At 42.2% G+C, this 21,581-nt stretch overlaps 1 protein-coding gene across 1 annotated transcript in view; it reads right to left on the bottom strand.

The window, feature by feature from the left end:
* LOC308503722 (uncharacterized protein) overlaps positions 1-20,153 on the bottom strand; it is a 164,817-nt gene extending 144,664 nt beyond the window's left edge. The window contains exon 1 of the mRNA XM_081063329.1: positions 19,921-20,153. The gene's annotated coding sequence lies outside the window, so the exon portion shown is untranslated. The remainder of the gene's footprint in view (positions 1-19,920) is intronic.
* Positions 20,154-21,581: the final 1,428 nt, after the last annotated feature.

Below are 21,581 nucleotides of genomic sequence, written 5' to 3'. Positions count from 1 at the left end.
CTTTAAGTCTCAGTTTACTCATCTGCAAAGTAAGGGTATAAATATTTAACCCGCACAGTCATCGTAAGGGTCAAATAAATGTGTAAAGCATGTTGTATAGTGCCTGATACACTACTGATATGCAATTAAGTAGAAGCAAACACTGGTATTTTCTTCATCATCATCATCATCATCACTATTAGTCTGTCAACTCCCAAACTGGATTTACAACATTTTCTGACCCATAATTTGTAACTTAGAGAACATATGCTTACAATGAAAACTGATTACCATAATTTTTCTTGAGGAATACACTTGAGCTCCTTCCCAAGGAAATACCATTTAGATTTTTTATTATAGAAAATTCCAAAAATATAGAAAAAACAGAGGCTATTATAATGAACTCTCTTGGACCCATCACTAAGCTTCAAGAATTATCAATTCATGTCTACTCTTGTTTTATCTATATTCCCACCCACTTGCGACCTCTTACAGACAACCTGGATTTTTTTAAAAGCAGATCCTAGATATCATATCACTTCACCTGTGAATATTTCAGTATCTATCTCTAATCAATCGGAACTGTTCATTCTTTGTAATTTTAGAAACATTTGTTTTAAACTGAATGAAATGGCAAAAGTAAGGCATATTCAGAAAATTATTTTCTCATATTTCTAATAATGTTCCATAAAGGTCACCAACAAGTAAGTGTATGTATTTAAGAAATAATAATAAGGGGCTGGCTCAGGAGGCCACGTGGGAACTGTGGTATGCATGATTTATGATAGCTACACGAAGTGAGTTATTTCATTCTTTCAGATATTTATGACACCGCAAAAACACTGAATACATCAACATCAGAATTAATCATGAATAATATTTAATTAGTGCTTGACAAGGATCAATTTGGCAACCTTTTTGTTCTTTCTCCTTCCCCTGAATAAAAAAATAGTCATAAACTAAAGTGTTTTATTTTTTCCATCTGCTTCTGGTAAAGCGCATCCCTGAATTGCTAACTTTGTTGAGATCTCCTGAACTTTCATATACCCAGGTAATTAGACTCAGATGCTGTCCGGGCTGGGATTATAAATCAAGTCTGTGTATGTAAGCAGAAAACAGGCTTCTCACACCAAGTGTGGGTGTCCCTGTTTCTCACGGACCTACCCATGGAGCAGACAGGCCCCACATCTGAGCAGAGCAGAAAGAAGCTTTCGTGTCGTTCCCAGGCCATTGAACCCCCTCTCTCACCTCTGCAAGCCCCCAGAAGGCACTGATTATAAGCTCAATTCTTTATTTACAAAAGAAAAAAGTCCTTCTGGGTACTCAAACAAAAATTCTGCCTAGAACTACACTCATCGATACGAGCCAGGAGATGAAGGCACACGGAAGGCACATGGCAATGTTATCTTTCCAACCAGATTGTTAACGCCCAAAGCACTTGGTGTCCCAAAGAGCTTTTGTGACACGGTGTTCTACTGCCCAAGCAGGGAGTTTTGTTCTACAGCAGAATGATTAGGAGAACTTTCAGCCCATTGTTTTGTAACAATATAAGCATAAATTTCATTTTAACAGCAATATTAGTTTCAGTTAAGTTGGTATTTTAAATTGTGGAGCCAAAGGCTCCTGGGTTTTTGAAGGGGTCTGAAAGGAAGTGTTAGCTGGTTGTTTTTCATTTAAACTCTTAACTTTTCTTTCACGCTAACTTATAATAAGTAAAACTAGGGTTGAAATGCCTGTTGGAGACCATACACATCATCTTAGGCGACTTGGGGAACCGGAAATCAGCTAACATTTGTGAAGCTGTATGTGCAGATTTGTACCACAGAAGCTGATCCTCTAGGATGGATTTTCCATCCTCATAATGATAATAACTAACATTTAATGAGTATTATGTGCTAAGAGCTTTATATGCATTGCTTCATTTAATCCTCATACAATGTTGTCCTTATTCCCATTTTACAGATTTTTTTAAAAGGCTTAGAAAGGATAAGTGATGTGCCCATAATCACACAAAGAAGTCATCTGACTGCAGGGCCCTCCTTCTTAGGTAACATGGTGCTACATGTACCTGAAAGGCAAATTGGGCCACACTCATGATTTTATGAGAGGTATGATACTCTGAAGTTCTGAGATCCCACAGATTTTACAGACTGCTGACTGCCTGGGTAGGTGCTCAGTGAATTTCACACCATGTCAAGGCACAAAGAATTAGAATTCTAAGCTCTCCAACAGAGAACATTCAACACATACACACAGCTCATAAGCACGCAAGCAAAAATGGGTACAAGCTACAGTTGAATGTTTTTCACAAAGGTGAGGAATGAGAAGAAGGGAGCTGGCCAGTTTATCATAAAAAGCTAAGCTCTTAGAAGATATGATTGAAATCAAAATGCTATCTGCATTTACCCTCCCTGTGCCAAATGCTGAATTTCCCTTCTCCATGACTTGGGAGATGAGGTCAGTGGATCTCGTTTCTGCTCCAGTGACTTTTCCACATGCAACCTGATAGCTTCTGAAAACAAACCAATGATTACAAGATCACTAAAGTATGTTATTTTAATTAAAGGAGGGTCCTCTGTGGGGGGAGCGGCAGTAAGCCTGGGAGTGGTCAACCCAACCAAGCACCAGGTGAGAATCAACTCACCACAGTCGGTCTCACCAATCCTTTCTTCCAGTTCTGCCTCCATATCACAGCTTGACTGGACCCAGTTCTGCTTTGAATCCCCATCAAACTGGGTCTGCCCACCTAGAACCTCAAATGTGAGATTTTCCACATTTGCCTGGAGAGGTGAAAAGTTAGTGCATTAAAGCAGTAATCACAAGAGCTAAGAGACTTGAAATTTAATAGGGCTTTGAAAAAGAAAAGGAAAAGGAAAAAGAATGAAAGTCTAGACTGCCAAAAAAATTAATTGGCATTGTTGTAAAATTGTGTTGCACAGCGAGAATACAAATATTATTCATGTGAAGAAAAGGGTTGACCTAAGATGTGATTTATAGGCACTTCAAATGCAGTACAGGAAGTAAACGGAAAAATTAGGGTAGAAGGTCACTGAGTAGGCAAGAGTCAACTTAAGGGTAAAGTTAAAAACTTGAGGAAGGGAGTACACGGTTCAGCTTGCCATATAAATTAAGATCTGTCCTCACTTTGAAGAAACGGAAAAAATTGAGTATTAAGGTGGGTATGTTGCTAAAGGCGTTTTCTTCTCAACAAGGGAAAATAGAAATACTTGTTATAGGGTGAGAGATGCCAAAGGGATGTTGCATAAAGAAAACAGCGAAAAGGCTGATGCAATCTGAGAATCCACTGTGTTATCAATCAGTAATAGGAACGAACAGGGGTTACAAGTTAAAGCACCTAGAGGCACTGTGCCCAACAAGATCAAGGAATCCAAACCAAGTTTTGTTTGTAGGGATGTGTTCACTTCATGTTTTATTCAAATAGTCTAAATCGGTTTGGACAGTTCCCAAGCTTATCAATGGCCAGGAAATGGTGATTGAAGCAGAAAGGGGTGTTCAACTGTGGAGCTCCAGGGACTCACTTCTCTCAAGTCATCCTGTTCTCTGGCCATTCTGTTTAATATCCAGTTAGCACTAACCGTCATTTTTTGTTTTGGTTTTCCCCCCCCAGAGAATGTGTATGTTTCCCAAAGAACCACTAGAGGGCAGAGCTTCGTATGTTCTGAAATTAGTAATAATTGCTAAACCAGCCCAGCTTCTTGTCTACTACAAGGGGTAATCACAAGAATGGCTGTGACCAAACTTCTGGAAAGCCTGTGACTGTCTCTCCTGTGCCAAAGTCTTCATAAAGCAAAAGAGGCAAGACCCCTGAAGGGCTCTGTACCCCTCGTGGCCCAAGGAAACCGGGGCTGTAGTCGAGTTCTATTACCACCTGACCCAGGGAAGTCCAGAAGGGGGCGCTCAATGCTGAAGGCGATCCAGACACCGGAGACAGAGACATTTCATTCGCCCCAGCATCCACCACTGACAAACCAATGGGGCAGGGGCTTCCCCACTGCACACTCCACTCACACACCTGAGGCTACTTTCCACTGCAGTCCTTCCCCCACTGACCAAGCCCCTGATGTTCATTTTACTGCGATTTCCTCTGTATACAAAAATATTGGGTGAGAAAAGCCAGGAAATTAGGAAAATCAGCCCTGGGCCTAATGCTTCCTTTATTTTCCACCCTCCTTTAAAACTCTCCCTGTCATAGTTTGGACTGTCAGCCTGGAGTAGAGTCAAAGTTGGAGGCAGTCCCCTGAGGGCTGCTGTGATGCAAAAAACACGGCACCTGAGAGAAAACTGAGTGGGCAACTCTGAATCAGCCCTAGGCTGCCACAAGCGGCTCCCACAAAACCCAGTCGCTCTGGCCTCTAAGAGGCATTTTCATGCTGGAAGACAAGGGCGTGTGTTCTTGGGGCCCTGCGTCCTTTCACCACTCCTGTCCTGTGCCTGGAGACCTGAATACAAGGGCAAGCTAATTAGCAGTCGTTATCACCCAGCCCTGCAGTCAGGTTCCTCATAAACCCATGTCCTCCCAGCGTGTCTGTCAGAGAGAAATCTGATCTCAGCTAAGGGTGTGGGAAGGGGCAGTGGGAATTGTCTCTTTCTTTCAAACTTTGAGTTGGAGCCCCCAGCCAGGTATAATCAAAATTTTCATACACGCTGCCCCTGCCAAACTGCTCTACTTCTCAGTTTCCTAACCTGTTAAAAGGTGAGAATAGGATTAACTACCTCATGTGATCACTGAGGGGCTGGAATGTGGTAATGAGGTAATCCTTGTAAAACCCTGAGGCTGGTTCCTTCTCAGTCTCTATTTGCAGGACTCCAGGGAGAGGAGCTGTGGGGACAGAGCCCCAGAGAGCAGTTTCCAGGCTCTCAGCCTCATGTGGAAAGGTGCTGGCTCGGGTAGTAGATGGCCGTCAGATGTGGCTGGTTGGCCGTCAGCTATAACCGTTGAGCCATTGGCCACTGATATAACTGCCACGGCTACGGAGGGAAGCCGAGGAGAGTGAAGGAGACTCTCTGCTTTGCTGCACATTTGGCAGCAAAGCAGACAGGTCACACGTCGTCGTGTGAACCCAGCCTCCAGTGAGACCATAGTGGTATGATTTCCCTACCTATGGCTCCGTGGGTGTTCCTTTTTGGCCTCACCATGTCCTGTGATCTTATGTGGGGAGCGGGAGCTGAGACCCCGCAGGCCACCCTGCATGGCACATGGCGTAGTTGGCAGGATCCCCCGCATGACAGGAGCCCACCATCTCATGAGATGGCCTGCTTTTCCATCAAAGACTGGGAGACTAAAAAGGAGGGCAACCTTGGCGTAAACAAGTCTGTTTCTACCTATCACCTGGAGATGAAACTCCGCTTGTGACCTAATAAAAAAGATGCCTAGCTTCTACATCTGTAAAATAACAGAATTTTATCTTAGTTCCCTTAGGGCTCCCAGAACAATCCATGATTCAAAACTATTCTTAGGATTGCATTTGCAACTTTAGCTGTCACGCCGCCAGACATAGCTGACTCATCTTAAGGTTGTGGACACTTAAAACAAATCCAGATCTTTTTCACAAGGGCCACCCCTAAAGCAGGCCTCTGTCACCTCCAACTGAACTTTTGTCTGTAAAACAGAATATTATCTTTTTCTTCTTGGAGGTTTCAGTGCAGGTTTCGGACTGTTAAAAATCATTCTGAATCTCATTGTCATCCGTGGAATGTGTTTCTCTCCCAGTTTTAAGTCGTCTCTAGATTCCAGGGGGTAAGGGGTACCTAGGGCAAAGCCATATGCTTTTAAAATAGTTTCTTTTTATAGCCAAATCACAAAAGAAGGAAGGGATTTTTATAGCAAAAGCTAAGAACCAAGAGTAGAGAATGGTGATGTGACAGATGTCTCTATTGGTAGGGTCCACTGTCAAAGTGAATGAGATAACATGTATAAAATATTAGTATAGGGGTTGGCACATATGGTAACTATTGTTATTATTGTTTTAATTATTATTAATGTATAGTGTGGTCTCAATTCAGGGCCTCTCTCCCTCGTGTTCTTCACTTTTGACCACGTGTTCACACCCAAACCCAAGTATGGTGTGGCACAGGACAAGCTCAGGCTCGGAAGCTGTATGACCTTGGGCAAGTTACTTCATGTCTCTCGGCCTCAGTTTTCTCACCTACAGCATAAGGGTAACAAGAGTACCTATAGGACTGGTGTGAATAGTAATATAATTATGTGTTTGCATTAAGTCCCTAACATAGCGGGCACTTGCAACATAATAATCATTACCATTATGGAAGCAGGTACCTGGGCAACTTGTCAGCTGTCTTAGTAGAGGAAAGATGCTCTTTCTTGGTATTTAAGACTCCACTAGGGCTCTGGAATTATCAGTGGATTTCAGTAATTCAGGGCAGGCTCTTCTGCTTTCTGGCCATTACTCCTCATACCCCACCCCCAAAGGAGGGGTGGGGGGAGAGAGAACACTCTTAGAGCTTTCCATCAGAGTGGAACAAGCCTTGAAATCACCCAGTGCTGGCTCTGAAGTTTACAACCTGTATGACCCTGGGCAAATCAGTGGGGCTATTGAAAATCTCCTTCACTAGGCAGGTTGTGAAAATCAAATAAGAAAATAAATGTAGAAAATGACTTAAAATTCAAAAGTACAATTATAATGATCTCTCCCCCACTGCAGACATACAAGCAGCCCCTAATGAAAGGACATAACATAGGGTATTTTGTTAAGCGACACAGCCTGGTGAGGGAACTGAAATAAATTCTTTTAAAACCAGTATTTGTTACTCATCATGGTCTCACTGAAATCTGGGTTTAACGATGAATGGCCAAATCACGCCAGAGCTCCAAATTGCACACCATTTCCTCTTTGCTACCTCCAGCAGACATTAGCACCAAACCTAGTCTAACCCTGACTGGTTGGTTATTGTTGTTTTAGGGCAAGTTCTCCATTGAGATCTGTTGAGATGGAATAAGCACGGGCCCCTCCGTGTGTAATGATCACCCGTCATGCATTCGTTTCTGGAGGCTGAGGGCACACCCCATGGAGAAGATAGGTTAGGTCACCCGACACCCAGGAACATGGAGGAGTAACATACTAGTTACTCCTTGTTGTTAGAACTGAATAAACAAACCGGCAGCGATAAACAAACCAGCAGCGCTAAGATCCGATGGCTAAAACAGAGCAAAGTGGGTCTTCAGAAAAAGCCCTGGATAGTACTAGGTTTATTTAAAATTTCCTCCTAGGGCCATCCTAATAATAACCCAGGCAGTGGTTTCTGTGAAAGCCGATTAAACTGTCCTGCCCTGCCTTTGAGAAGTTTCCACAACAGATGGAGGGACACAGGCTTTAGAGGAAAGCCGGGATCACATCCGTCTGCATTCGTAATTGGCCCTGTTCTCCGAAATGCTATATGTTATCTTGAGCCTGTTTGTTTTTATCTGTCAGAGTGGTTTATTATTAGGGAAATGTGGTGTCAGCTGTCTCTTCCCCACCATCAAAGCTGCTTCATTAAAGTTAATAGTGTTTGACTTGCAGAGATCTCTTACCAAGGTAACCCAAGAAAGCCCCTGTTCGCTGTTTTTTTTTCCGGCAGTAAAGGCACCAAATGGATGCAGTAACTGCTTTACTGTTTTCAGAAGAAGAAGAGAAAAAAACCCATTGCATGACTCTGTCTAGTAGCTGCTTAATAAATGCACCTTGAATTCATGAGGCTATCTCTACATTTCAGTTTAGGACAGGGTGCCGAACTAAATCACCTGTGTCCTGACTGCCATTCAAGGCTCCGTGGCCTTTGGCTTGTTACTTCCCTTATTTTTCTCAGTTTATTTATCTCAGAAATAAAGGGGATGTATTATAAGGAAGCCTTTGTTTCTTTCTAACTGGGGAACTCTTTAGACAAAAGTAATCTTACAATGAAGTCTGATACATAAAGCAGATAAAAGCAAACTTTTTCTAGCTAAAGGGAGAGGGAGGAGAGCAGAAGTCCTCCTTCTCAGCATCTCTACCCTCTTCGTGCCTCCTGCCTTAACCCATCCTTATCTCTCCTCACTCAGAGGGTCCTCAGAAACCTCTGTGGGCTGCCACCCCTACCCCAGACTTTCTGGAACATCATTTGAAATCTACTAGACTAAAGGAATTATCTTTAAGGTCTTCTCTACTCAGAGTCTGGATTCTGTGATTAACAGGAGTCAAACCACATGAGGACAGTTTCTAATTAGTGTAATAACCTATGGAAGCATCTCTGCTCAGTGCCACACAAACATAAAACTGTTTGGGTTTTGCTTTGTTTTCTGTCTTCTAATCACTTTTTTCTACTCTGTGCTGTCAAATCTCCCTCCCCAGTTGGAACAGTGGATCTCAAGTAAGCGCCATCACTGCTGGGTTACTGTCACTTAGTGCTAGTTAGTTCAGCTTAAATGTCACCACCTCCCTGCAGAGCAGGCTGGAGCTGGAAGTGTGACTCTTCAGACTGCTTCCTCACCCAGTGGGCCACCCTCTTGGGTGGAAAACCAATAAGAGCATCAAACCCAACGGCCCTGAACTTGCAGCGTGCACCTGACCAAGATGAACTCAGGCATCCTTGCCAAAACAACCAGGGCACGTGCAGGCGGCCCCCCAGCCAGCCCCTCTCAGCAGCCTGCCATCCTTCTCCAGTCCTCTTCTCTAACAGGCCAGCGGACAGATCTGCAAGCCTGCTGCCCAAACAGATGTCCAATAGGGGAACCTAAAGACAGTTTCCCCTTCTTGCAGACAAGGAATTTCTCTCCTCATCCAATGTGTTAAAGGAATTACCCCTAGCCTCTGTCTCTCCCTCAAGAAAAGGGAAGAAAATCATGAATACTGTTCCTCCAAAAGGTTACAGCATAGAAGACGCTCCCCTCCCCTCTCTCTCTTCCCACATAACCTCCATAAAAGGCCCTCAGGATAAGAGAGGAGGCTGGGTCACAAATGGTGGTAGGAGGACCAAACAGGCTGTCCCATATTTGGGGTGGGGGGTAGAGGGGGCCTGGAGAGGCGGAAGGGGAAGGTAAGAAGAGGGGGCCACAGCTGTCATTGGCTTTCTTTTAAATGTTGCATTTGCAACTAGGGCTTTAGCGGCCAAATCCAATACCACAGGAAAAAAAATCCCACCAAACACCCTGTATACGTGTAATACTAGATGTCTACCAAACTAGATTTGTGTTTATACACGTGGCTCAGACTTGGATGTACACCAGCACAGTGCACCTGTGTAAAACTCTAAGGAATCCCAAACCACACATTTAGTTTTATTTTTTTAGCCCAAGTCTCTGAGGGAGAAAATAAAACTAGAGCAAAGAGAACTATTCATTCATTCATGTATGCATGCATGCATGCACGCATGAATGCATTCAGCACTGTCCGCAGAACCTTTCCTTAGGCATTTGAAGCAAGCAATGGCCATCCAAGAGGCAATGGCAAATAAAGCATGTTCTCTGTCTGGCCACGGATATTCAAAACCACAGAAATAGTTCCATTTATGTAATGCTTCAGCATTGCTTTTCAAGAAGATTTTATACACAATAGTTCATTAGAATCGTCACAATAACCCTAAGATGGTTACCGTAGACATAATCACTTTTACAACTGAGGAGACAGTTGTCTAGTCCCACAGCTAGTTAAGTGCAGGGCAGGGTTTAAAATTTGTCATCTGACTTCTTGTCCCAGGCTCTTTCTGTTTGACCAAAATGAAATGTACTCGTATCTCATGATTTCCTTACAGCTGACAGTGACTGCACATTGTAGGTTTTTACGGATCCTTTCCATTTCAAACATTCTGTTCCCTTGTCTTCCAAATTTTGCTTGTCAGACCACTTGAGCTAGTTCTAAAAATATAGTCACTTGTCCCAATTTTACTTTTGAAAAATACAGCTATCAGAGGCTGTTTTAGTTCAAATGGATTGAAGTTAGATTTAGACTTTATAGTATTCAGCCTATGCAAGAGTCACAATGTTTCAATCAAACCATTCTTTGCTATAGAAAATTATTTCACTACACACATTATTTAAGCTATTCTGAAAACTACTCTGATGTTCTTATTAATCTTTTTCCTGTTTCCACTCCTTCCATCAGGCATTTCTGTCAGGCTTCTGAAGGGTCCCATATGCACACTTCCAGTTCAGAAATGTGTTCTCTTTTGGTTCACTGGCATCCTTCAGAATGTCTGGCACTGAAACATAGTGGCTTTAATTAAAAGGCTGTGATTTCTGTGAACTCCCATTAAGCGAGTGAAAGAAATATGCATTTAAAAAATACAGTTAACACATTACGATACAGTTGTTCTGAAAAAAAATGATTCCTGTTTCAAAAATTACTAAAGCAGATGAAACTAAGCTGCCTGTAATAAAAATATGCTCATTTTTAGTAAAATCCTTCACTTCTAAATAGAGAGGTTAGTTTAGTACATATGTGCCCAATTAGCCATAAAAACTCAACTAGACATGAACCATGCAATCCGCCAATCTGCCTGTTGACGTTAAAACATAGATCCTATTAACAGGAATGCAATTTAAATAGTTAAAAAGTGATAAAGTACATAACTCTGATCTGATAGGGTTTGAAATATGATGCCTGTTGTATACCAATGACAAATCAGTTTTGAATTACGACTCCGGCAAAGTTGGAAATAGCTCAAGCATGTTAATTAGTGATCCACAAATTCAAGAACTGCATTTATAGCATGTTATATATTATATTCAGTCACACCTCTTTGCCCGTGAGCAAAAGCATAGTCTCTAACATTCAGAGAAAAAAGCCATGGGAATCTTTTTGAATTCTAGAATGCCCTAGAAACACCTGACCTAACTTTCCGCAGTCAAGTTACTTATATTTAAAATATAACTCAAGAGAGTCTCTCCAGGAAAAATATTTAAGAGGACCCGTGAAGTGCAGAGAAGAAGTTCACTTGTTACTGGGGAAATGCACAAGGAACGATCAACATAATCACATCTGTCCAATCAGTGACCCTCATACTATGTAGGGACAGGCCCATATAGGCATGGGGAAGCCGATGACAATGAAGCACTGGGAGGAAGATATCTGAATTATTTATTGTTAGCTTTATTAGAGATAAGTGTGAGCTGATGGACCTTATTTTTTATTATAAAATAACTCCTTATACATTTATGGGATCGGCTTGAGCCCATCAAGAAGATCCCGATGGCTGGTGACCTTGCTTTGGGAATCACTGCTCTCGGTGCTTCTAAATGTAAAGGTAGGTTTTCTTTTATAAGCACGTACAAATAAAATTAACGATTGATTATTCTGGAAGTTCAACTAAACTCCAATCATCTCACTTAAATGTCTCGTCTTTGTAAATGGCCACAACACAGAGTACTGCAGCCCCCTTGATCGGGCAGTTCTAGTATCTCCCATCCTTAGAACCAGCCCCTTAGGTCTGATCCAATTCCCATTTGCTCAGGTTCAGCAATTCCCCTCTGGTGTTACATCCATTGGAAGAAGAAAGATACCGTAGCACCATTCTCCAAATACCACGCCACCATCACAAACTCAGAGAAGGGCAAGGGATGAAGTGCCCTACCAGCAGACCTGGGCTCTGTCAAAATGACCAGATCAGAGACTGACTAGTGTGGTCTGGCTGGTGGCCCTAAAGTAAGTAGTGTCTTGGAGGAAAGGGAGGAAGTCAGCTCGTGAACACTGGTGAGTAAATCTATTTAGTTCATGTAGAATACACCCATTGGGGATGAAGACCTCCATTCAAAGTTCACCAAATGTGATGGCGGCTTTACACGAATAATAAAAATGTGAAACTCAAGTAAGAGATCCTCCATTGCTGGCTTCCTTACCAGGCTCAGATTCATTCCCTCCTCTCCATTTTCTGCTGCACCACTTCAAAGCGATCTTACACTGTATCACGCCTGGACCATTGCAGTAGCCTCCTCGCTCACCCTTCCACTCTAAGTCTGTCCTCTTTTATACTGCAAAAGTTAATTTTCCAAAAGTCCCCATGATTATTCTGATAAAATTACTCCCCTGATCAAAACACTTGAATTGTTGGTCCCCATTGCCTTTCAAGAGAATTAAGGTCACATTCCTTAGTCTGGGATTCAAGGTACTTGCCTCTTTCTAAAGCTGTTTCCCACTTCATTCCGAGCCATCTTCAAGGCACACTCCTCTCTGAACAGACTCCCCTGCTTCTCCTCTTGCAGATCCCCCACCTGGAGTACTATCTCCTGCCTTCATTCCACCTCTCATCACCCCTCTAAGTCAAAATCCTACCCACATTTAAAGGCAGAAATGAGGAATTCCATCGTTTCTATAAAAAGTGCAAAGAACAGTTCCTGGTCCAGAGCACGCAATAAATGTTATCTGTTAGCACTATTGTTACTGCTGCTGATGTGAACGTGTCATGAAATCTTTAATCTTCACTGGAGGACTAACCTCTTCCTCCTGTGAGATTTTAACTATGGCTCTCTGATCATACCCAATTGGGGATCATACCCAATTACATTTTATTTCCTTGAGTAGTTAATTAATACATTTCATCTCCTCTTATAGACAGGGAGCTCCAAGAAAAGATCTTATTTCATTCACCTTTGTATCCTCCATGTCAGAATATAAGGCCTTACACTCAAATATTTGAAGACAAATGTTAAATATCCCATCAAGCCACAAGAGGGCACGGTTGAACTACTCTAATAGTGGAATCATCCTACAATTAGTAATAAGGGTTTTAGAATTCAGAGACTTTTTCTCCCCTGAAAGTGTACACATCTATTCATATTGATATGGAAGGATAGCTGTAATATAGTGAATTTTAAAAAGCAAAAAACAATAGAATTTATATCATCAATTTTTGTAAAATATCTAGTATTCTTAAATACACACAGAAAAAAAGTCTGGGAAAATATCCACCAAAATTTAGCAGCTATTATCTTTAGGGAGGGAGACAAAGGATGAAAATATGGAGCTTTCTATTTTCTGTTTTGCACCTTTCTGGATTTTTTAAAAATAACTAATACATATTAATTTTATATTCAGAAAAATAAAGCAATTTACTTTAGGAAATCTCAAAGCAAAGTGTTTATTTTATTTAGTTGGTAATCTCATCTCCAATCCCATGTTTGATGTATTTAAAAGTAAATAAACAACTTTGGGAATTTTCTGATAGATTAAAGAAAAGATTCCCAAATTTCCTTGGTACACGGTGCCCTTAATGTCATAGCAATTTTTTTTTTTTTTTTAAGATTTTATTAGGGAAGGGGAACAGGACTTTATTGGGGAACATTGTGTACTTCCAGGACTTTTTTTCCAAGTTGCTGTCCTTTCAGTCTTAGTTATGGAGGGCGCAGCTCAGCTCCAGATCCAGTTGCCATTGCTAGTTGCAGGGGGAGCAGCCCACCATCCCTTGCAGGACTCGAGGAATCAAACTGGCAACCTTGTGGTTGAGAGCCCACTGGCCCATGTGGGAATCGAACCGGATGTCTTGGGTGTTAGGAGCACGGAGATCTAACCGCCTGAGCCACTGGGCCGGCCCCACAGCAATTTTTTTATGGTACTCTTGAGATGAAAGAAATACCTAAGATTTACGTTTGTTATGTAGTGAAGTCCAAACAACTTAATAAGTGTTTCTGTCCTAACAATTTAGTAGCCATTGGAAAAAATAATACACATAAATTGAAAAAAATTTTTAATGATCATAATTACTTAAATGATCATAATTACTTGTTAATGGGCTGTGTACACCTCTTGGGTACTTTAAAACTTCTTAAATTTTGGGATCAGATTGGACATTGCTCCCTTATTTCGTACTTCACACTGATTTTCACCAGGTACTCAGTTTTTTTTTTCAAAACTACCACCAAAAACCCAGCTTCACAATGATATAACAGCACTGAAAGGAATGTAGCTTTATCTAATATTGCAACTATGAATAGTAGTAGTAGTTCTTGGGTATCACAGAAGATGTCAAATACAGTTGTGTTATCCTCAAAAATTTTAAATATTGTATGGCACCCTTGTGAGTTTAAAGCAAGGCACCTTGGTGCACAATTTGGGAACCAGTAGATTCAAATGATAAAGTCGGTTCCTTGTAATGCTGGCAAAAGGAGGGGGGGAAACTCATTAAATGAGCCTTGAAAGTATTCCAACCTAATAAATAGCTCAGTCAAAATTATTTTGTTTTCCCTGAAGCAAAGTCTTCTGGGAAGTAGAAAAGGATGTGTGGGAAACTAGGGTGAGCTCAGGACTCTGGTGGTTTCCATGCCCCTTCCCCTCCCTTTCCACCAAAGCCCTCTTCTAATCTCTCCAACTCAAAACTAAAAACCAGTAGTAGCCTCCAAAGCAGCACCTTCCATGGTGTCTGGGCCTGGATTTCCAACCAACCTACTGACTTTTCCACTCTTCCCAAATGCTTGAGACCATACAAAGATTTAGGAAAGCACTGGGCACCAGGCCCAACATTGAACTACTAACTGCTAAGTTAGCCCAAGTCCCTTCCCAAAGTAAAAGGGGTTTTTCTTCTGCCAGGAATTACCGGTTACCTCTTAGGACTAAGCTCCCTTAGTCAAGTACAAAACTGCTGTTATCCAAGTCCACCTGAAATTGGGATTAAAAAGCACTTTTTTTCTCTAAAGTTTGATGAACACAATTTCATATCTTGATTTAGTGAGATGGCTTGCAATTTTCTATTATCAATGCAAATGTAATTAAATCAAACCCAAAAGGCATCTTCAACTTATGTGTAAGGAAGCTCCATGCAAGGACTACATACAGAACTTAATCAAGAACACGGGGTGGTGAAAACAACCCAAATGTCCACAGACAGATGAACGGATAAACAAATGTGGTATATAAACACAATGGAGTATAATTCAGCCTTAAAAAGGCAAGAAATTCTGACAGACGCAGCAACATGGATGAACCTTGAAGACGTTTTGCTGAGTGAATTAAGCCAGATGCAAAAGGACAAACACTGTAGGATTCCACTTACGTGATGTGCCTAGAGTCGTCAAATTTATAAAGAGAAAAAAAAAAAACAGAATGGTTGCTGCCAGGGGCTGGGGAGAGTGGGAAATGGGGAATTATTGCTTAATGCGTATGGATTTTCAATTAAGAAGAAAAAGTTCTGGTGATAGATGCTGATGATGGTCACACAACAATGAGAAAGTACTTAAAGCCACTGAATTATATACTTAAAAAGGGCCAAAATGGTAAAATTTATGTTATGTATAAAATTTTTAAAAATCACAGGGATGACTTTCTGGTAAGGGGAGTCTTTGATTGCACTAGAAAGAACCACTAGAAAGAACCGTGTCCCTAAATGTCACTTGGAGAGCTTGCAGCAGACCTAGAGACGAGTCCATTTGGATGATCTAGTGTTAAATAATACCTGATGTTTCAAAACCCAAGGGCCCTGTTCTAACGGAAACAGCAGCGCACCAATAATAGAAGCAGGGCTTCCACCTCCTCCAGGCCTTCAGGAGGAAGAGTCTAGTATTCCTAAAAAAATTCAAAATTTCCCAACCCTTTAGGCATGAGTACCCTTCAGGCAAAATTCACATTCAGCTTTTTTTCAAAGTTGATACTGCACTTTCCACGTGCTATAAACAGGAGGCATGATGAAATATGACGTAGAATAGCAGTTTTTAAAAATGGGCACATACAAACTGCCCCGGGTTCCAGAACCCAGTGTCCTGGGCATAGAGCTTCCTGTGAGATGTTTCCTTGCTGTAATGTAGGACTGACATTTTTCAAGGTGACAAAGTCCAAACACTTGGCTTGTTCCTTACCTACAGGCCTGATTTGTTGATGCGTTTCCACATGGTGTCCTATGAAATGTTTGGGGAGGGGGATAGGGAAGGTTTCTAGGGCCAACTTGGGAAATGATATATGATACAGTCTCTCTCTAAAGGCTCAGAGAAACCTCAGGTACAGAAATTTGAATTCTGGCTTTCTCAGCTCCATACCCATCGGTCATTTTTTAAATGTGCCTAGCTCCTCCTCCTCTTGACTTCTCTCTGTTGTCAATGGCATGCAATCTCCAGTCTTTAGAGTCATCTGCATGTCCCCTTTGTCAACACATTCCATCATTTATCAAACTATAAATGTGACTCCAGCCATACCTCTTCCATCAACCTCTGCTTTTCTATCTCCCTTACCACTCTGCTAGTTTAAGTCCTTATGACCTTAACTATCCCAGTAGCCTCCTTACTGGTCTCCCTATCTCTGTTTTCTTCCCTCTAATATCTTAAACACCATCAGAAGAATGCTTCTAGATCACAACCTGACACTATGCTTCGAAACCCTAAGAGGCTCCCCATTACCTACTGGATAAGGAAGGCCTGACCCCTTAGACTGTCATGTGACATTTTTTGTAGTTCTTACTTGAACCTGCCTTCCCTCCCACCGCAGGGAACCTAACCCTCTAGTCAACTCAACTATTTTCCATTCCCCAAATAGTCCTCAAGGTTTTCTACCACCCCCACTCGCTCATCCTCAGTCAGGTTTGAACCCCCTTCCTTTTCCCCTTGTGTTTATCCAACTTTCTTTAACCATCTTGGAAGTCCAGATCAAATGCTGACTCTTTCTGAAATCATTGATCTTTTCTTTGAATCCCAAAAACTTTAATTGTTGGAATCTTGTAGTTCATAATACAATAAGCTTTGATTAATGTCTTAAGTTTCAAAACAATTAATAGTATATTAATGTGCTACCTATTATAGGATTATAAACAGCACTGAATATCAAACTGTCCTATTCACCTCTGTATTTCCCTTAAACGTCTAACACAATGTTTTATATATAAAAGGCACTTAATAAATTGTTGAATAACATTTAACCCTGTCTCACATACCATCAAATTCCTAAACCTCAATTATATTCTAAAGCCAGTGATAATCAAAATTTTTTTTCTTTCTCGCATCTGGGACCTTTTTTCTAATAAAATCTTAGATGGAATCCCAATACCGGGGATGCCAAAAAAAAAAAAAATGTATGGACATGATTTGTATTCATATTGTTATCGATATACATTGAATATTACAATTTTAATACAGTTTTTTCCTTTCTTAAAATGTGTACTTTTTTGGCACCTTCTGTATAATTCTGTTTTAATTTTTTTAAGCACCTCACCTATTACTACGTGCCACACTCTGCTCTAAATGCTTTCCAAACTTTCTACATCAAACCATCCTAACAACCCCATGAAATGGGTAACATTATTATCTGCACCTTACAGATGAGTAGCATGGGGTAAGGGAGGTGTGATAGCACGCTCACAGACATAGTTTATAAGTGGAACCACCAGGATTTGAACCCAGGAAGTGGGCCTCCAGAGCCTACGTTCACCAACACATCCAGGCTTGAAACACAAAGTGAAGGGCACTGGCACGCTTCATACTTGAATGAACATTTTATTAAACACCTACCCATGTGCCAGTACCATGCTGGGCACTGCAGAGATTAAGAAAAAGCTTTTTCCTTGCTGGCAACTGATGGCTCTCAGAACATCCGTTCTTTCCACTGCTGTTCCGGTTCCACCCACTTGACATGCAGGCCTGGCGAGGGCAGCCTGTAAGACCCTGGGATCCCAGTATGGCCCTGAGGAAAAGCAAGCAGGCCCAGACACTCCACCCTGGTATTGCCCAGGGTGGTTCTCAACAATGATATAATCCCAAGGAATCACAGGAAATTCCAAACTTTTCTGCCCCCACTCCCAGCCTCTTCTTCACCAAGGCTTCCTCCGAGAAGTGAACCATGTACAAATCCACAGGAATCCATGGTCTTTGCCAGAAAGCAGGCCATTGCAGCCTCATGGCCCAGCCTACAAGAACAGGCCTCAACTTTAGCTCATGTCACTCCCCTAATTATTCCCTGTGCCTGGAGTCCAACAATAACAGAGCATCTTTCACGAGCAGCTCCCACTAGGAACCTTGGACCCTCACGCATGCAGCCAAGCACTGGAAAGTGCGAAAGGGTCAGGGGGTTTGTGCAGCCAGCAGTCCCAGGCCTCTGGGGGAGAATCCCAGTTGCTCTCTAGTCCAAAATCCAGACCCAAAAAAATGCCAGAGGCCCCAACTGCCTGCAGGATCTACTTCCTGGAACTGGCCTGGGTCACTGTGGGTGGGGCCCTAAGAAGGGACAGCAGCTGCAACCAAACCACCGTGGGGAAAAAGCAAGAGGTGGGGGACAGGAGACTAAATAAATTTCCTCAAGGTTCACATCATTTAGCAAGTGCTCCCAAGGCTCTGCTCTGTACTACAAACCTTTCTTTTTCTTTTTCTTTTGTTAGTATTTACTAAACACCAGTCCTGATAGATGCTGGGAGTGGGAGGGGGGGGTATGGTTCTAAGATAACAGCAAGCAAAACAGCAGCAAGGTCTCTTATATTAATGAGGCGTGGGACAGACAATAATAAAATTAATAATTTTAGATTGTGGTTAGTGCTTTGAAAAAAATATCAGTGCTGCATGGGTTGGGCAAGGGAATAGATATTTGAGCAGAGACCTGAATAAGGAGGAGCTTGCAAAGACAAGGGAAAAGAATTCCAGGCAGTGGGAACAGAAGTGCAAGACTATAAGGCCTCTTATTAAATGCTGACCAAGGGTTTAAGAAATGTTAGATGAAAAATTAGTGTTCTCAGAATTCTAGTGCAAAGTAGAGTTAAGAGTTATTTTCTTAAGAATATGAAGATCAAAGTACTATGTTGGAAAGAAATTTGTCCTTGGCTTCAAATAAAGATGCAAAAAGAATGTGTGTAAGTATATATTTATATGTCTCACAAAGGTCTTTCTAAAAAGTCTTTCATGTCCTTTATGCTTTCAACTTTTATAATATAGGTTGAGAGCATGATACAATCTTTAACTTCCAGCTCATGTATTGGGAGCTCTTTTCTTTCTGAGTTAATAAAAACCGTTCTGTTGAGATGTAATTTACCTCCCTTGTTCCAGAATTTTAAATAAGAATGTCGTGTATCTCTAATTGCAATTATGTAAAAAAAAAATGTGTGCACATAGATTAACGCAGTGGGAGTATAGGAAGAGGAGGGGGATGTATTTCAATATTCCCTTTTTGTTATTAAAACTGGGAAGAAAATACATTGTACATAACTGTGGACTCGCCTTGTCCTCAGTATTAATAAATGTGTTTTTAACTGCTGTTTATACTCCATTTCTACCTTCACTACCACCTATATCCTCTCTAAGCTACAATTAAAGGTGAAAAGTGCACGAGGTCTTTACAAACCCTTGTACAGTAAGTGTGTCTGCTCACGTACAATCTATGTGCACCCTTCTTTCTCTCTATGGACAGAATTTCTTGGGGATCCTACAGGTCCGGAGCCATATTTCTCCCTAGGTTCTTATTAAAACCAGGTGTTCGGAGTCCAGCCGTTTTTTTGTGTGTGTGCTAGTCTTTTTTTTTTTCTTTCTTTCTTTCTTTTTTTTTTCTTTTTTTTTTTTTTTTTTTTTTGACATAAAAGCCTTCGCTTGGTCCAAAGCTCCACCTTCCGGTGTGTTTTCAAGAGGGGATTTCATGAGCTGAGCAAAGGGAAAGCAGATAGGTCTTCCTGCTCCTACAAACGGGTAGACTTAAGACAGGCACGCGGCCTGGCTGTGCAGGGACAAAGTGTACCAGGGCATTAAGTGAGACTGCGGGAGTACATGGCTGGTGACCAGGGACATGCCCCCCCTCCCCACCCCCCCACGCACACCCAGGAGCATTGTCCGCGCGCGTTTCAAGGCCCTCAGAAGCACAGCTCTCTCCAAGGCGGAAGAGAGCGGAAGGGAAGCCGCACAGCCGGCGCTTATCTGCACTTGAACCCGGGGCAGGCAGGGGGCTCCGGCCAGACGCCCGGCCTGCGCTCTGGCGCGCGGAGGAGCCCACAGGGGCCCGACTCCCGGTCCTCGCCGGTGCCCTGGCGCCGGGATCAGAAGTCCGCGGGTCGCGCAGCGCTTACCCTCCACGGCCCACGTTGCTCTCGTCTCCTGGGACCGGGGCGGGCCCAGTGGGGTCAGGTCGCGAGTGACGTGGTGGCCTGGGCCGCGGAGCGCCCTTCTCGCGGAAAACTCGGCCGCCCGGTACCCTGAGACTCAGCTTCGGGGGACGCGGGGCTGCCCGGTGCGGGGTCCCTGTGGGCTTCGCAGCCCGCGACCTTTCACCGGAGAGACTACTAGCCCGGGCTGCAGGCGGTGGCCTGAAGGAGCAGAACTGGGAGGCAATTGGGCCCTTCTGCAACGAAGAGGGCACCGCCTCTAAAAGCTCAGGATAAAACTGGGAGAGTTATGAGAGCTTCACCCCGACAGCCTGAATCCCAGCTCGGGGCCCAAGTTGGCTTCTTGTTAGAGTCAAAAATTTGAGTATTGGTGCTTTCATTAGACTCTAAAGTTATTTAAAGTCTGGAGACAGGCCTCAGAATAAAGAGGAGCTGCCTGATCACTGCACTGTACACCCAAAGCTGAAGCTGAACAATAATGAATGTCAACTACAAGTTTAAATATATATATAAACATATATAGTTACAAGAAGCAGAACACAGCATTAGGAATAGATTCAGTGGAAATGTAATTGGTGTGTGTGATGTCAGAGGGATAGTGGATGGGGGGACGGGTTGACACAGTGTGAGGAATATGAATGATAAATGTCTAACTATTACATTGTTTTATGCACTGGAAACTAATTTAAAAAAATACTGGATATTTGCTGTTAATAGATTTCAGGTGTTTGCATCACAAAAAAAAACTGAGATGATATGTTAATCAAGTTGACTGTAGTAATTGTTTCACTACATATATGTATATCAAACATCATGTTGTATGCCTTAAATATATACAATTTTTATTTAAAAATAAAATGAAAAAAATCTGTGACAGAAAAAAAGAATAACGAGGGGCATTATTATGACATAGAAAGTTGAGGTGCAGAGAGGAACAGGGATCCAAAAAAAAATGTGCTGCTAAATTTTGAGGAGCCATTTCCTACTCCTGGCACCAAACAGTAAGTTGGTCTGTTGTGTTTTGATTTTCTCTAATGACTATTTGTAAAAACCCATTACCAAGCACTATATAGCCTGACAGCCTTGCTTTCTGCAGGGGCTGCATGAATTTTAAGAAACCCCAGGAAAGAGCCATCCAGACCAGAAGGTTAGAAAGCCCTACCATCCAAAATGTTTGCCTGACACACTCAGCTCCATAAAAACAGCCCCAAAGTTGGTCACCCCAGTACATCTGGGTAGGTTCCCTATTCATGGGGAAAAGTTTTCTCAGCCTTACCCCCAAGATCATGTGACAGATAACACAGGAATTCCAGAGAAGTTTCCAGATTCAAACAACCCTGGTAATTTCTGGTAAAACACTATCGAAGCCAGTTTCTCAAATTGTGGTCCATGGACCACCTACATCAGATTCCTAAGGATTTCGTGTTACAGGTTCAGGATTTAGGGCCTACACTATAGCTGATCAGTTAGATTAAAAGGAATGAGGCCCAGAAATACTTTAACAGGCTTTAAAATGTGAAAAGTGCAACATGAACAATTGTCCCCTTCTTGTTAAAAAGAAAAGTCTAGTGACAGAAGACCCAAGAAAGCAGACTCCTAAACTGGCGATAGTGAAGACTGAAAAG

This window comes from Rhinolophus hipposideros (genome assembly GCF_964194185.1).
Source record: "Rhinolophus hipposideros genome assembly, chromosome: 10".
NCBI lineage: Eukaryota > Metazoa > Chordata > Mammalia > Chiroptera > Rhinolophidae > Rhinolophus > Rhinolophus hipposideros.
This window is presented reverse-complemented; position numbering and strand designations above follow the sequence as displayed.